Source organism: Falco peregrinus, chromosome 6 (genome assembly GCF_023634155.1).
Source record: "Falco peregrinus isolate bFalPer1 chromosome 6, bFalPer1.pri, whole genome shotgun sequence".
Lineage (NCBI taxonomy): Eukaryota > Metazoa > Chordata > Aves > Falconiformes > Falconidae > Falco > Falco peregrinus.
The window spans coordinates 19,430,566-19,447,128 of record NC_073726.1 but is presented as its reverse complement, the minus strand read 5'-3'; positions in this window follow the sequence as shown (position 1 = coordinate 19,447,128).

Here is a 16,563-nt window from a genome sequence, read left to right as displayed (position 1 = left end):
GTGGGGGGGCCATCTGGTGAGGGAGGACAGTCTGGTGAGGTAGGACAGAACAACACACAAACATTTTAGACCTCATTTTTGTTTGCCTGGTTTTTCATTCAGAGCACGGCATCGTGCATATTCCTTTAAAGACAGAATGAGTAGGGTTTCCAAATGAAAGCAAATGGCTGATCATCAGCTCCCCTAAAAATCCATCTGAAGTGGCAAAGCTTTCTCCAAAAGGCTAAGATAAAATTAAGAGGGCAAGAAGACGTAGTCCAGAACTGGATGTGAATTGACACAGGCTAGACTAAGTTTTATCAACTCCCTGAATACATTTCAAAGTAAAATATAAGAAAGTTCCTCGTAAAACTATTTTAACTCATGCTGACAAATATGAATCCTAAAAAGGATTTATTGTTCAACTTTTTCTGTCTCTCCTCTCTCCCAAAAATTAAAGAATTGCGTTTATAAATAAAGACAAAGTTAGACCTGACTTTTTTAATAGCAGACCTCACACAAAAATACTTATTTATTTCATTGATGTTTTAACTTTGGTAAGATGAATGCAGATTTGTAGAAGTTCCCAATAATGATGTTTTCTCTAGGTTTCTTCAAATGAATTATTTCACGACACCTGTAAACTGTTAAACCACGGTTTCTTCCTTGTACATCTGTCAAATCATATACCAATTGACCAGTGAGTTTTACTGTGGATTTGAATCAGGTTGTCGTGGTATAGAAAACTGAAACCATGACCCTTGTTTCCACCAGCCTCACCTCTTTGGTAAACAGATGGTATTTGGTTTGGCTGAGTGAACTGAGATATTTCTGAACTGGCTTTAATGATCCATCTGTACACATTGTTTTTCAACAAATTATAGGATCACAGGATAACTCATCTGGGAAGAGACCCCAGGAAGTCTCTAGTTTAGCCTCCAGCTCCAAGCAGGGTTAGCTATGGGGTCAGACCAGGTTGCTCAGGTTTTGTTCAGTCAGGTCTTGAAACCCTCCCAGAATGGACATTGAAACTATCTCTCTGTGCAACCCCAGCTCTTCCTGATGGTCCTCCCCAAACACTTTGACTGAGCACAGATGCCTGGGACCTTGTCAGTGAAGACTGAAGCAGAGAAAGCACAGGGTACCTCAGCCTTACTCAAGTCTGCTGTCACTAAATCACCTTCCCATTCAGCAGTGGACCCACGTTTCCCTTGTTCAGCCTTCTACTGATGTAGCAGAAGGACATCTTCCTTGTTCCCCTTGATGTCCCTTGCAAGTCTCAATTCCAGCTGAGCTTTGACTTTCCCAGCACCATTCCTGCATTTCTGGGCTATGTTTCTTCCACCTTCGTAGGCTGCTTTTTTGCACTGAAGCTCCATCACAAGTTCTGAGGTCAGCCAAGCCAGTCTCCTGATGCGTCTACTTTTTTTTTGTGAGTGTAGGGGTGGAGTATGATATCCTTAAAGACCTGCCGATTTAGTGAGCTCCTTCACCCTTCAGAGATGCCTCCCATGGGATCTTATGTGAGAGTTCCCTAGATAAGCCAAAGTCTGTTTTCCTGATGTCTAGGGTCTGCACACTGCTACTGTCTTTCCTCACTCCCCACAGGATCTTGGACTGCATGGTTTCATGTTTGCTATTGACAAGGCTGCTGCTGATTATTCAGACACGCCTGGTTAATGCCCAGCCAGTTCTTCCTGTGACTGTCTCCAGCTGTGCGTCACACCTGGTAGTCCCATCCAGTACCTGTACTGAGAAATTACCCCTGAGAACCATCAGAAACCTCACTGACAGGTTGTGTCCCATTGTTGCTCATCCAGCAGATACTGAGGAGGTTCAAGTCCCCCATGAGAATCAAGGTCTGTGACCAGAAACATCCTTGAGTTGTTCAAAGAAATTGCTGTCCCTGTCTTCGTCTTTACCAGGGGATCTGTAACAATAACCCACCACAATGTCTCCCTTACCAGCCTCTCCTCTGTTCCCGACTCACAGGCTCTCCACCAGTCAGATGTTCATCCCATAGGAGAACTCCATACATCCAAGCTGCTCCTTCACACAGGCATTCCCTCCTCCTTGTCTTCCCTGCCTGTGTTTCTTGAAAAGCTTGCATCTATCCTGTTGCTCCCTCCAGTTGTGCAAGGTGTCCCACCATGTCTCAGTTATTCCACTGATATTGTAGTTTTGTAACTCCATGCAGAGCTCTGGTTCCTCTTGCTTCTTCCCCAGGTTGCAGGTTTTTGTATACTCTTAAAGTTGATGTCTCTTTATTGAGTCTGAGGTGTCTCTTGTTCCTGCCAGCCTGCACCTTCTGCTTTCCATCCCTGTTCACTGCTGCCTCCCTTAACCATGTGTTGCTATTTCTAATTTCTAGTTATTTATAATTTCTGGTTTAAAGCTTGCCTGTCCAGGTTGGCCAGCCTGTTGGCAAACACTCCCTTGCCCAACTTTGTCAGGTGGATCCCATCTCTCCCTAGCAGGCCTCAATCCTCAAAAAAGATCCTGTGTTTTTAAAAGCCAAATTGTTGATGACACCAGTTGCACAAGTAGGTCTTGATTTGCAGAACCATCTGCTCCTTTACACCCATTTCCCCTCCACCAGTGAGACCAAGGAGACACCACTTGAGCCCCTGGGCCCTTTACCGTCATGCCTGGCACCATGTAGTCACTTATGAGGACTACCTGTTAACAATATAAGCAATCAATTTCATTGCTGAAATTAGATGCTTATATTTGAAAAATAACTTGAGTCTAAGATTCTCTTAAATATACTTCTATATTTTTATAGTTTCAAGACTATAAATAATTTTCTTTTTCTATATCCAAATTTGATGAAACATTGAACCTTGGAAAATCAATTGCTTAGAAGTAGATACAAACATTTAAATACTTTGAACTTAGATCACTACATTCATCTTGCATCACTAGTATTTTTTGACACACTTTTTTTCTTGTGAATCTTAAAGATAGGGATAGTATTTCAGGTATCCCTGCAGGCTACAGACTGGAAAAGTCTGTATATGCCTATAGACTTTTTCAGTGATTTGTTTGTACAATGCTGTCTCTTGATTTTCATCTCAAAAAGTAGAGAAAACTGTCTTTTTCATAAGAAATGACCCTTCTGTTGCTGAAATAGCTGTTCCTTCAAGAATCTAGGAAAAAATGTCTGCCATGGTTAAGACTGTTCAAAAGGGAAATTAAATGTTTCTTTTGTAGCTCGCATCTTTTATGAGATCTTGAACCTTAGGCTGCATGCAACGCAAAGCAGTTCTCAAACGCAAAGAAATTCTGAACTCTTCCTGACTTAACACGTCATGTTTTCCATCTTAAAAGACAGTTTCCAGTGGGAATAATTTGTTACAAATTAATTCTATGATTTCACAACACCTCTGCAGTGCCATTTAGTAGTGTCTTGGCTTCACATTAACTACAGTAGTGAATGGGATTTTTTATAACAGTATTTGTTCTCAGTATTTTAACTGTTTTCTCTAATTACCTCCGCTGTTAAAATGGCCACGTTGTCAGATCTAGTGAAAATTCTACAGACAGTCATTGTCTGCACAAATGGAATGGATTCTCAGCCAGTTGATTATACAGCCTTGAATGAAGCATTATACTTTTATTTTGCAGTATTATTAAAATTTTCTTTTATATTCTGTTCCAAAATATGCATAGCAGCTTTTTTTGTTGCCATTGTTCAGTATTTATACAGAATATTTGATATGAATTCCAAGCTATGAAATGAGCATTTATCTTTGTAGGTTGCAAGTTTACAAAACCATATGGCAAAAAGTTAGCAAACCAACAAGGGTGCCTTAGGTGAAAACAAAATCCACATTCTTCTGTAAAATATTAATTTCATGTTAGTATATGGGGGATATGAGAGATACAAGGTACAAGGAAAAAAATGAATCTTTTGCATCTACAACCTCATCACTTCATTCAAAAATACATGCTGATCCAGCCAGCAGTAATAGGCAAATAAAGTCCCTAATTTTTCCCTGGTAAATTGCTGGATATGTAAGGCTACAGACAGATTTCACAATTGATAAATAATTATAGAAACAGTCTGAATTGGATAAAAGTATAGAATGGTGCTCTTTACCCAGAAAGAGGAGAAAAGTTTAGCAGTGACTTTGTGTATATGGCACGGATAAATGTAACCAGACGTGTGCATCTTGCCTGCATCCTTTGCAAGAACACAAACAGCATGCAGCGATGGGGGGTGGGGTGGGGTGATCGGGGGAATTTAGTGCCAGTTACTTTTTCTCTACACAAAAATCATCTGTTGATCAAAAATGAAACAAAATTGGTGCTCCATGATCCCCAGAAAAGCAGTAACCAACTGAACCTCTCTCAGACCTGTCTGGATGTAGGAGATGAGAAATTCTTTTGCAGAGAGAGAAAGGTCTGTGAGTAAACAACCCACATGATTGTGAGAAGACTTAAAGAAGCCTATACAAGCAGGTAGGAAAAATTTTCTTTCCTTTCAGGGTGGAAAGGACCATGCTTGCTTCAGGAGCAATTTTTACCTCATCCCTTATGTGTTGTCCCTCTGGATTTCAGTCCTTCTTAAGTTCTGATTATCCTTCTTTTTCACTTGTTTTAGGCCTCAGCCATCAAACTCACAATTCTGGTAAGAGTTGTCGTTTTAAAGAAAGGTTTTTAATTTAAAAAGCAGTTTTACAGCCTGGTTGCTTTATTTTAATGGCCATTTTTCTAACAGCCAGCAACCCTGGAAAAAGTTGCCTTTGCCCTCTGCGCTTTAAAAGGAATAATTTTTCATGAGAAGAATTGCCTATGAATTCTTAATATGCATGCTTTATGAAAAGCCAACTCAAAATGCTGAGCAGCAGAGAATACAAAGAAAGACTGGATTATGCTGTTTAAGGAAAAGCAGTCAGAAGACCAAGAATTAATTTAAGCATTGAAAGCCTCATGCTGTGGCAAGGTTAGACATTATATGGTCTACTTGTTCATCCTCTGTACCATGCTTTTCCAAACATCACAGCTACACTTCCCAATTCACTCTGCAATTACTAGAGACAGCACAGGATTGCTATAAATAGGCAAAGCAAAAAAAGTTTGGGATCTGGCAGCTCCTTTTGAAAGAGAAAGCACCAGTCCCAAACTGTAGCTATAATCTTGGTACTCTTTGTTAGTGTACACTAAATCCTACCTCCCAGAGGAAGAAAGAAACCCAAAATCTCCTCATCCACCAGTTCTCAAGAAGGCACCTGTAGCAGGTATGTGTTTAAGCCCTCACACTGTCTCCTCCTTGCTCATATCAGAGAGAATGTGCTGAGCCCTGCAGCTGGCATTGCTACAATGCTTCTGAGCTCTGTTTTACCTAAATAACAGCCATATAGATGATGAAGTAAACCAGGATCACTGCACATATGTTATATCACAATTACTTGTTTGTAAGCCCACACTCCTTCTAATAAACTAATAGAAAATTTAATAGAAATGCTAGCTCAGAAGAAATGTGTACTTACTAACATTTGTCTTAAGTGTTTGCATATACGTACAGAAGTATCAGTTTATGTAGCATTACTTTCCTTACTCATTCAATCCCCATAGCTTTGAAATCCCACAGCAAAACAAGAATAAAAACATTCTGGAGATATGTTAAGTGATGGGGGGGAAAAATAAATCACTGAAGCAGGCAAATCGGTAATTTCTGAAACACATTACAATTCTTTTTTTTTTTTTTTTTTTTTTGTGGTTTGTATTTACTTTCAAATGAACTTGCTGGGAGAAAAAAAACCAAAAGCAACCAAAAAACCACAAACAACTGAAAAACCCCCAAACCATCTGGTTACAGGAATGAGGTGCAGCACAGGAAGTTCAGTTGGATCAATTGATTTTGGGGACACAGAAAATAGGGAAGTCTGAAAGTTCAGATGACTTCCTCTTTAATTGCAGAGTACTAATCTTACTATAAATTATGAACTTTTTATGTTGTCATTTGTACGTATAATATGCATATTACAACTCTGTATGTTAAACTGACTGGCATGTCTCGGAAAACCACTCGTCTTATATGAGAGTTTCACAAATGCCCCACACTGAAGGACCTTGATCGCTCAAAATACTCCTTTCCCTTCAGTACAATACATGAATAAAATTCACTTTTCTTGTTTTATTTGTGAAATTGAGCACAGTCTCCACCCCACCCCCCCAAACACTGATTCTATAGATTTCATAAATATTCAGACGTTGTATGTGTTGTGGAGACACTATTTTGATTGAAGAAAATCTCTTAAAGAAGTGTTAACTGTGCTTAAAAGTGAGTACAGAAATAGGCATAAATATTTTTTTCTATTTCATGCAAAACATGGGTGCTGTTGGAAGAGTTAACTCGAGAGAGAACATCGCTAAAGACAGGAAACATCCCATAAGCTTTTAACACCCTTTTTATTTTATGAGATTTACTTTGAGACTGAGCCATAAAGTATCGGTCTTTTGGGATTTACCCTCTTCATGTGTTTAGTTTAGCAACAGTCATATTTGGAAGCAGAATTTTTTTCTCTCCTGTTGTCCTTTAGTGACAGTTGTAAATGCTTACTTGGAAAGGGATATAAATATGGGTATATGCCTGAACTTGCAGAAAAAAAAGGAAAACAGAAGCTTGGGACCCCTCATTTGAAAGAAGGGAGGGAACAGGCCAATGAATTGCTCTTTCCTGGCACTGTAGTTATTTGTCCAGCCTGGGGCTAGACAGCATGTGCCTCTGTTTCTCATTGTCTGGATCCTTCCAAAGTACCCTCAAAGAATTGCAAAAGATTTCTTTTTGCCTTTTGTCTTCAGCTGCACACAGCCCTCACCAGCTATTGCTGATAATCTGTCTCAGACCTTGTCAGATGTCAGAAGAGAGCATTTCACTATATTATTTGCAAAAAGAGGCTACTTCCAAATAAAATACAAAGCAGCTGCACCAGAACACCAAAGCAGCTTCCTCAGAGTATATGAATTGAAACTTGCTGTGATGTATATGGAGCCCAGCTTCGTCCTCTCACTTGTTTCTTTACTTGCCCTTATCTCAGATCTGGGTTGCTGAACTGTCAAGGATATGAGCAGATTGAGCAGGCAGTTGTGCCATACACACCACTCTGGCCCTGAAAAGCTGGCAAATGTCAGTCTTCCAGCTGCACAGCATCCTGGCACCGTCTTATAGCCCTCAACACAATACTGCATCGCTGGATAATTTTGAATTTTGTGGACCCATATTTCTGCCCTGATAAATGAAAGCTATCTCCTTGCTATTCACGTCAAAGACAACAGTGTTGACATAATTACTCTGTATACACTGTACTGGAATGCACAGATGAGATTTTGGGATTTCAAGTATCTTAGAGTATTTGTTCAACAGTGCAAACATTAACAGCCTTTATGAAGTTCTGCCTCAGGATCAATTGCAGAATGTCATAGTTGACTCAGAAACGCAGGATTGTAATGGCGTGTTGTAAAACAGACAAAATCTTAGCTATCAGCTTGTTTGCATATTTAGAGAATATTGATCCTAAATCCTTTTAATTACAAAAGAGATAACAAGGTGGATGTTTAAAGGAGTATTTTCTGTGAAAATACACTCCAGATTAAATTTAAGACTCAGTAAACTCCAAATGAAATCCTTAAGCCCAGAACTGTTAAGCTTAAGATAAATAAACATTTGAGGTTGTTAAAGTATCGTGATTCTTGCCTCCAAAAATCTGAAAAATGTTGTGTTACTGGGAGGGTTAGTGGTGTGTTTAGGATTAGTGGCTGATTTTTATTTTTTTTTTTTGTAAAATAAGATATGAATGTAGGCTGACACTGAATAAATCCACTGTGCATGCATTGAAACCAATCTGCAAAAGATCTGATGCTGTTTATTTTCGCTGTTGCAGGCTGTGTTCTGTAGGCACTGTTGTGCACTTCAGTGTGATAACCCAATCCCTCCCAGTAGCACTCCAAGCAAGCAGGCTAACATATGCCAAGTATGACCGGAGTTTCTCTGCCAGGAACCCCATTGTGAAAGACAGGCATTGTACATGGACGTAAATAGAACAGCAGACTTGTGCTAAAAATCTTGCAATGAGAAACCATCGAAAATTTCAGTTGAATTCCCTGTAGTCACCATGAGGTTCCGCTTTGCTGCAGTATCTGCTGAGCATTAGTGTCTAAGCACTTCTGAAACTGGTCACTCCTGACCTCTGTGCTTTCCCCTCTCTGATGCTGGCACAGATTGTCCACGGTGATCTGGTTTACAGAAGGGATTCAGGTTAAAACTAGCCTTTTTTTTTTTTTTTTTTTTTTTTTTTGACACTTCTGCCCAAAAACATAAGCTGGATGGGAGAGGGGAAAGGAAAGATGGAGACAAATTGCTAATAGTTCAAGAAAGGCTAGAGCACCTCTTCCTGCAGCAATGTTTGCTCATGGAAATACAAGGACAGCTATTTCTGTTGGTTCTTTGTAGGCAAGGGAAAGAGATGGGCACATCTAGAAAGTGGTTTTAAGATTCTCTAACAAAAGGTATCTACCAATACTGGTCATCTTTGACAGTCCCTACCCCTCTCCACTGATTAAAGAAAACTGATGGGGACCTAATTTAGAATATACAGCTGATTTATAGATTTCTGAAGTATGTGAGATAAACCTCCTTACTGGACTCTAATGTTAAAGGTGCTTTAAGTTCTTTGTACTGTATGGTCACAAAATGCACCTGTGATCACATGTGTAGTGATTAAGGACATGTACTGTTTCTTTTCCTGCCATTTGTGTAACACTCAGAAGGCAATCTCTAATCCTCTTTGTTGATCTGTAAAACAAAGTTTCAGATTTGAGAAATCTTTTCTACATCTGTTTAATTTGGTTTGCATCTATTTTTCTGTGTTAAGTTATTACTGCATTTTGTTCTTTGAAGTCTTGATAATTTATTTTGTGACTGGCTGTGGTAAGGACAAAAAAGAGAAAAAGTAGTTTGAAAACATCTTTGCGCTGCTTTTAAGCCACTGTATTCATTCATGGAGTTTCCTGACTACAAAACTCGATAAACTGTCTTGTTCCTTGGATACTATGCAGTTCCATCACAGAAATGTTATATTACATAAATGATACCCAGCAAGCTCAAGCATGACTTGTACATTCTTATGTCCAAATTCTGAAGAGTGAATCAACAGAGCAGGCTTGTCACCTGAGCAGCATCTCTCTTGCATCACTAGTTGCACACTGCTTTTGTATGGCCAGGCTGCAGGGCACCAGTGGTACTAGCTGGATGGACATCCCACCTGTGAGGAGATGCCTCTGCTCAGGATCTGAGATCTGAACCCGTACTGATCATTATTCTCAGCCCTGAGGTCCTAAGCATATTTCCTTTGGGTAAATATCATCTGTAAGCTGAGACCTGGCCCTTCTATAACGAATGCAAAGAAATGGACGCTCCTGGCTGTGATACATCTCAGCCCAGAGCAGTTACTTGAAACAGGTCAAACAAATTTCTGCCTCTACCTTCCTTCTGGGGAGCATAAATTTCTCTCCTTTGACTATAAAGGGAAATAGGAGTTACTGCCTGGTGACCCTCCCTTAATTAGCTCCCTCCAGGCCCAGCTTCATTTCAGGACCATATGTAAAAAGGTGTGCATAAATTTGTTTAAACTGGCCCTCAGTATAGGGCTTGTTGTCCACAGGTTACAACAGGAAGGATCCATTTTTCATATGCCAAATAATAAAACAGATTCTGCAAACTGCCAAAGCTATTCGTCAAACACTAGCCCTTGTCAGGTCCTGAGAGCTTCTTTTGTGGCTTTGGGGAGATGAACACCACAAGACCCTCAACTGATGTCTCCAGCCATGGACATCAGATAAGTAATATGGCTTCTCATTACAGACACCAGGTTGAACAGATTGGAATACAGATCCGGGGTCCTTTTTGCTGTTCCCGACAGCAAGCATCCCCTCTGATAAAGCAGGGGATGGCATATCAACATAGCATTGCTAGAGAGATGGGAGAAAACATTGCTCCTTAGGCTGCTGGCTGAATTAGGGAATGAAAAATTTCCTTAGCCACTTTCAGGTCCTGAAAACAACTTAAAATGTCCTTTCACAAGCCATTCTCCTAAGTGTTCTCAAAACTTATCATCAGAAAAAATCGTAAAATCTGGGAAAATATTTAGTTTACCTATAATCTTACAAAATTAAACCTAGCTGATTTTACAGGTGTTATTTTAACCATTTTTAAAAAGTGTAGAGTCTTGTTTTAGATCTTTTGGTTTAGTTTCTCTCAAGCATATTTGTTTCTGATTAAACTTATTGAATATATATTAGCATTTTGGTTTGTCATATTTTATAAAAAAGTTTCAACCTCTAAAAAGCTGGCATCACTTTTCACAAAATAATCATAAAAATAATTCAAATGCAGAGCTTACTTCCAGTTACAGACTCTGACTGCTGTGAGATGACATCAGGGAACACTAACAGGCACTGACTGTGCCCTACTGCTGCTCTCTATTAAAAAAGGAGCCACAAAGGAAAAAAGTTCCTGTATTTTAAACTATGTGTGGTTATGGGCTGCTGTGTATTAGGACTTCCTGCTGCTGCCACTAGATAGCAGTGTATGTCTTCTGAGTTTAAAATACATGTTTCTTACCCAGCTAACCTATAGATCTCGCTTCTTATGTATTAGTATCTATTTAAATTCCTCCTGAAGTGTGATGCAGGATTTGTGGAAGGAGCTATAGAATAGCATATGCTAAATATATAAAGTAATATTAGTTCCTATTTGCGAATTTTTGTTTAAAATTATGAGCTGGAAATAGGATGAAAAAGGTATAGACCTTGTGATGTTCCACTTACGCAGACTCGCAGAAAATCGATTGGTTAAAATGGAGTTCCTCTGATTTATATTAGTGCAGCGGGAGGAAAATGCATCCCACAGTCTATGCATTCCTGACCCTGCTAAGAAAGTAGAAGGGGAAAAAAAGTACCTCTTGCAGGCTGAAGGGAAAGCAAGGTTGTCTGTACTCACCTGCTGTATTTGTTGCTATATTCTTTTGAAAAATGTACTGCTTCAGTCAGCACTGTGATAGTCGGAGGATGTAAGTGCATTGCGCTTAAAAATGAGTCACTGTCAGTCCATTACGACATGTTGAATAACCTGATTTAATTCACTTCAGCAGGTCACTCTCTCTGTTCTTACAAGTATTTTGAAGTAAACCTTTCCCTCTTTAATGCATATGGAAGTTAAAAATGCAGTCAGCTAAGAGGTGACTCAGGTCTGCTTTCCCACTGCCCATCTCTGCCGAAATAAAACTGAAGTGCTTGTTAATGCAAAATTAAGAGGCTCTGCCTTCCAGAGCTTTACTCAAACAAGTTATCACTCTGATGTGAAGTGGGCTGTGATTCAAAGATTTCACATTTCTGATGAACACCATTAAAAAAACACTGCAGAAAAGATTAATGCCAACATCATTACGAGGAGACACTGCTGAACAGATGGGCAAGCTTCTGGCAGGAGGACTTCAGAAACTAGTGTCAGTGACTTGGCTGCAGGGAGGGAGAGAGAGGGAAAAAGTAGGATAAAGGAGAAGAAAGATAAACAGATGCCCAATCTTCAGCAGAATCCTAGCCAACTCAGAGCAGCAAATAAAACTGCCTTTCTATCACTTTAGAGAAAAAAACCATGGAGTTTATTATCAGGTGCCTGCCTTTATTGGTGTGCTCAGGAGTTCAAAGGACTTGAATAAATTTAAATAGTTGAATATGAGGGTAAATATAAATATTTGGGGATTTTTCATTTTGTGTTCATTGCGGGGTTTTTGGGGTTTGGTGGACCAAGGTGATATTCTTTATAGAAGCATAAGCCTGAAGCCAAGGCACGATGGGCTCTCAAGATTGACTGGATCTGATATAAGGGTATTGTTTTAAAACCAGAGGAATCAAAAATATAGAACAAAAAGCTTTTAAATGTTAGAGACTGAGCAAATGAAGCAGTGCTGTCACTGGTTTTGCCCTTCCTGGGCTAAATGGCATTCTGCAAGGGCAGAACTGTAGCCTGTTCCTTCTGTTGCCTTGAGTTTTCCAAGGATTCTTCTGGGGGAAGCCATTTATTCCCCTCCAGGGTTTTTCTGTGGCTCTTCTTTGCCATTGACTATATAAACATTATATTCCCCTACTCTACAATCACCCATTGTCCCCTACTCTACAATCACCCGTTGGATCAGCTGGAGGAGGTATCTGGGACAGAACCTGCAGGCACCACTATGGATGGAAACCTTCTCCCTTGAGCAGGGAAACACGAAAACCATGAGTAGCGGCTGAAATCCGTATTTCTAAAAGTGGTGTTGGCTAAGGCAATACAAATGGGAGCTTGTGCTTTGTGTCCAGGGCCCCTTCATTTCTCATCGTTTTAAAATAAGAGGACTCCACTGCAGTCAAATTTTCATTTCTGTCTGATGATGACCTAGTGCTGTTGGAATGAGGCTGGTGTAAGTCAAATAAGGAGCAGGAGCACAGTTTCCACCACTAGCTGCAGTGCTTCTGTCCACATCTTAATCATACACTCTCTGAAATACTTCTCTTGATTTCCCTTGTGGCCAAGTCTTTTGAAGTTTTAATATGTGACCTGTTGCCATCTACTCAAATAGGTCTTTTTTTCCTATTTTCTCTTTTTCTTCGCTCTTTGGAACATTATATTTCTTAGCTCTGGCCCTTTTAATCTCTTGATATATTAATGAAAAGTATTCTCGTAAACCTGTTCTTTCATCATACCTGTGTTACACAACGAACTTTTATATAGTTAATCTGGGTCAAATAATCTACTTAAATAATGCTGGGAACAGATAAATGTTAACTTCAGTGGGGTCATTTATTTCATGTCATCAATGCTACATACTGTACTGTATTGTAACTAGAGCTGGTCCAAATGAGTGAAAAATATGTCAATGACAGTTGCTTTAATTTTTCAAGGATTTTGTTTTTTCAGAGGATTTTTCTTCTGTGTTTTGTTTGGGTTTGTTGTTTGGTTTTTTGGTATGACAACAGTATAAGTCTGCACCTATTTTCAAAGGCAAAAGAATTAAGGAAGAAGAAAAAGAAAATAAGTAAGGAATTGCATCTTTCACAGTCTTTTCTGAAAATTCAGACTTTCTTGCATCAGCAGAATCCATCACTTCTAGCAGCAGAGGATCTATGGGGTAGGAATGAGCTATCTGGGTTCTGTACACCTGAAATTGGTTGAGCAGAGGTTCATGCTAGCCACTCGAAGCCAAACAGAAAAGCACTCAAATCACTTCTAAAAAAGAACGAAGAAAGGAAGAAAGGAGAGATTATATTTATATTGCTATGAAACTGGAGATGGGGACTGACTGAAGAGTGTCTTGCTTCCATTTAGAAAGCCTCACTTTAATAAGCTTTTTTTTTATCGACCAACAGATCTTTAACATAATAACAACAGCCCAGAGATACTGGGAAAAAGAAGGTCAATGTGCACTTTCTTATTTCAGTCTGAGTATATTGATGGGATTATTTTATAGACCCACCCAATTAAATAGGCAGCAAAGTGCCCTTTGGCTATGAAAATAGTAAAATGAAATCTGGGAAGGCTCTATATGCACTGGAAAGCTGTCCACCTTCCAGTCAGCCCAATAAACTAGGTCTGAAACTACATTCTAGTTATATGCAATTAAACAAATCAGAAAAAAAACAAACCAAAACCAACAAAACAACCAGAGGTATATACCTGGTGTTGCTGAAAAGACACTTTCAGAGAAGCCTGAAATTTTATAGTTCTATGGCAAATCTTAACCACTGCTAAGCTTTGGGGATTGCTTATGCTGATGCTGACCATAAGAAATCAGATGGTATAGAAACTCAAACCAGTCCATACAATTTCAAATATAATAATGGGATTTGGAAGGCTTTAGGAACATTACATAGTTTATGGATTGCTATGTTTTCATCCATCTCCTTGACCAAATTTTCACAGAAGCCTCCATTGCTCTGCTTATGACAGAGCTACCAAGAGCTGGTGCCTCTGCGTGCATTTGCCTGAGCCCTGCTCAAATGAAGTGTTCTAGGCCTGTGGGCACTGTGGTAGGTGCTCGTTTTGGGGAAGGAATGAGGGGTGTTCACCTCCTGCCTGCTATTAATACCCCCTTTTGCAACAGTCAGATTCACACGGTGTAAAAAATTGTCGTGGCCTCATGGCCAGATAGAAGCCCCTGCTCATAGGCGCTATCAAAGCCAGCGGACCAGTGCTTGCTAATACAGACACATTTAACGTGCTGCCAGTGGTGTTTGTGGTATCTCCGAGCAGCAGCCAGCTCTGGAAGAGGCAAAGGAAACTTCCTTTCCTGGAGTTGGTATTTTCTTGGGAGAGCAGCACAAGTCTGGTTTGAATCAGAGCTTTAGGGTGCTTCTAGCCTTGTAGCAAAAGGCTTCTAGAAAAGTCAGACCCTGAAACACTTAGTCAGAAACAGATGGGTATGTCAGGCTGTGCTCTGTGAACCCAGGAGGGAAATGGGGCAGGAAGATGGGTAAAGGAACTGGAAGTCACACTTCATATTTCCTTGTGCTCTTTTCTTCCTGAATTGGTAGTGCTATGATAATAAAATTAATTTGCATCATCTGAACTTTCTCCAGGTATTTAATAGAATACTCAATAAAAGAATGGATGTGACTATGGTATGAGGTACTTAATGAGCCAGTAATTAACTGATATCCAAGCAAGTAGAAGATGGAACACATCAGAATATTGAAATACAAACTCACACACAAAAAGGAGGAATAATTTTAATTTGCAGGCTTAGGATATACATTTCTTTTATGTCTTCAAAGTAATTCACAACTTTTAGGTTTGGAAACATTACCTTTTTGGAAGTAATTCAGGTTTTTCTTTCCTTTGCATCTTTCCCTCTCCCCTCTTGACTTGACCCTCTCCACTGCCCCTCTAGTGCAGTGATGCCGGGGGTGGGGGTGGGACGGTGGGGGTGGGGAAGACAGAAAGGACTCGTAGGGAAAGAAATAAACCATCATTAATTTTCACTTTTCATCAAAACAGCAAATGCTTATTTTTAAAAAGGTTATTATTTTTTCACAGCTTTCTAGTATAAAGAGTCCAGACTAAGCATTTATTGAGTCTGGCTGAAATCTTCTTTTGTTACAAGATCATTTTTTGTCCTTTTATTATTACATGTCAACTTTATAAATACAGTGTTTATGGCTTTAGCACAATGTTATTAAATAGCCATGTCTTATTGGCTGTTACGAACTTCCGTGTGAAAAGCAAATGAGGCTGGAATATTAAGTCTAATAACATTATTTATCACTTACCTTGATAAACTGTTCTGATAAAAATTTTTGTCACTTTAATTCATTGAGGACTAAGATAACCAGTTCATTATAATGAATTACAGAATAAATCAAACCATAGCTTTCTTTCAAAAAATACCCCAAATTTTATCTTTTTACCACATCATTAATAGTTTCAGCTTATATCTTTAAGAAGCAAGTTAGCATTGACTGGCTGACAAGGCAAGAACATTCATTTTATACTTTTTGCTAAAACTGTTGGAGAAAGTCTGATAAAACTTTTTGATAAAAGAATTGCTTGGCCAAAACAAAATTTGTAAGTTCTTACATTCCAGTTTCAACATAACAGTCTTTCTTCTCCAAAACAAAATGCCACTCCAAAGAGGTCTAGAAGGAGAAGAGCAAGCAAGAGCAAAAAGCTAAAGCTAGCCAGGGAGGTGGTGCACACAAAAGCAACTGAAGGTGCAAGCGGGACCCAGCTCTGGATTTGGACATTTAGCACCACGTGGGTACTTGCAGCCGCCCATGTGTGAGCAGGGCAGTGGCAATATGATCTGTCCTGTGGAAGCTGGGGAGCAATTCAGCTTGCCCTGAAGTTGTTGCCGTCCGGGACTCTGCTCAGACGCCCAGATGTACACGTCTAATACCACAGGGGACAGCCTTGAGTATGAGGAAGGATACTCAGGATGCATGTGTCCGGCAGGCAGGATACCCTATGGGTCTGCGTGTGGGCTAGCTGATCAAGTCCTCACAGCCACCCATGTTAACAGCTGCCAGTATCTTGAGAAGAGAAGACTGTGCCAGCTGTATAGAGAAGCATGGCAAGGCTCAGAACAACGAAACTGTAAGAGCTCTGCAGGTGAATACTGGCAGTGCTGGGCCAAGAGCCCAGGGAAGCAGTTCTGCCAACACACAGTATGAATTTATCTGGTGATTTCAGCAACCTCATCTACAACAGTACATCAAAGCACAGAAGGAGCAACCAGTCTATTCTGACTTTATCTACACAAGAATAATATTCCCAGGATACTTGTTGCTTGGAATTACTGATTTGTGAAAGCTCCTCCCTCTCACACATGCACAAGGTTTTGTGTATATATACCAGATTTGAGAGTTTAGTAACCGAGTTTTGAAAGTCCAAGTTATGTACATGCCAAGGAACTTGTGAAGGTTTGTACTTTAAGCTCTTTAACATACTTTAAGCATACTTTAGGAAGGTATGGAAACAAGAAAGAGAGAAGGTGCTATAAAAATATTCACAATGTATGCTATAGTATATTAGTAAATGCTTCAGTA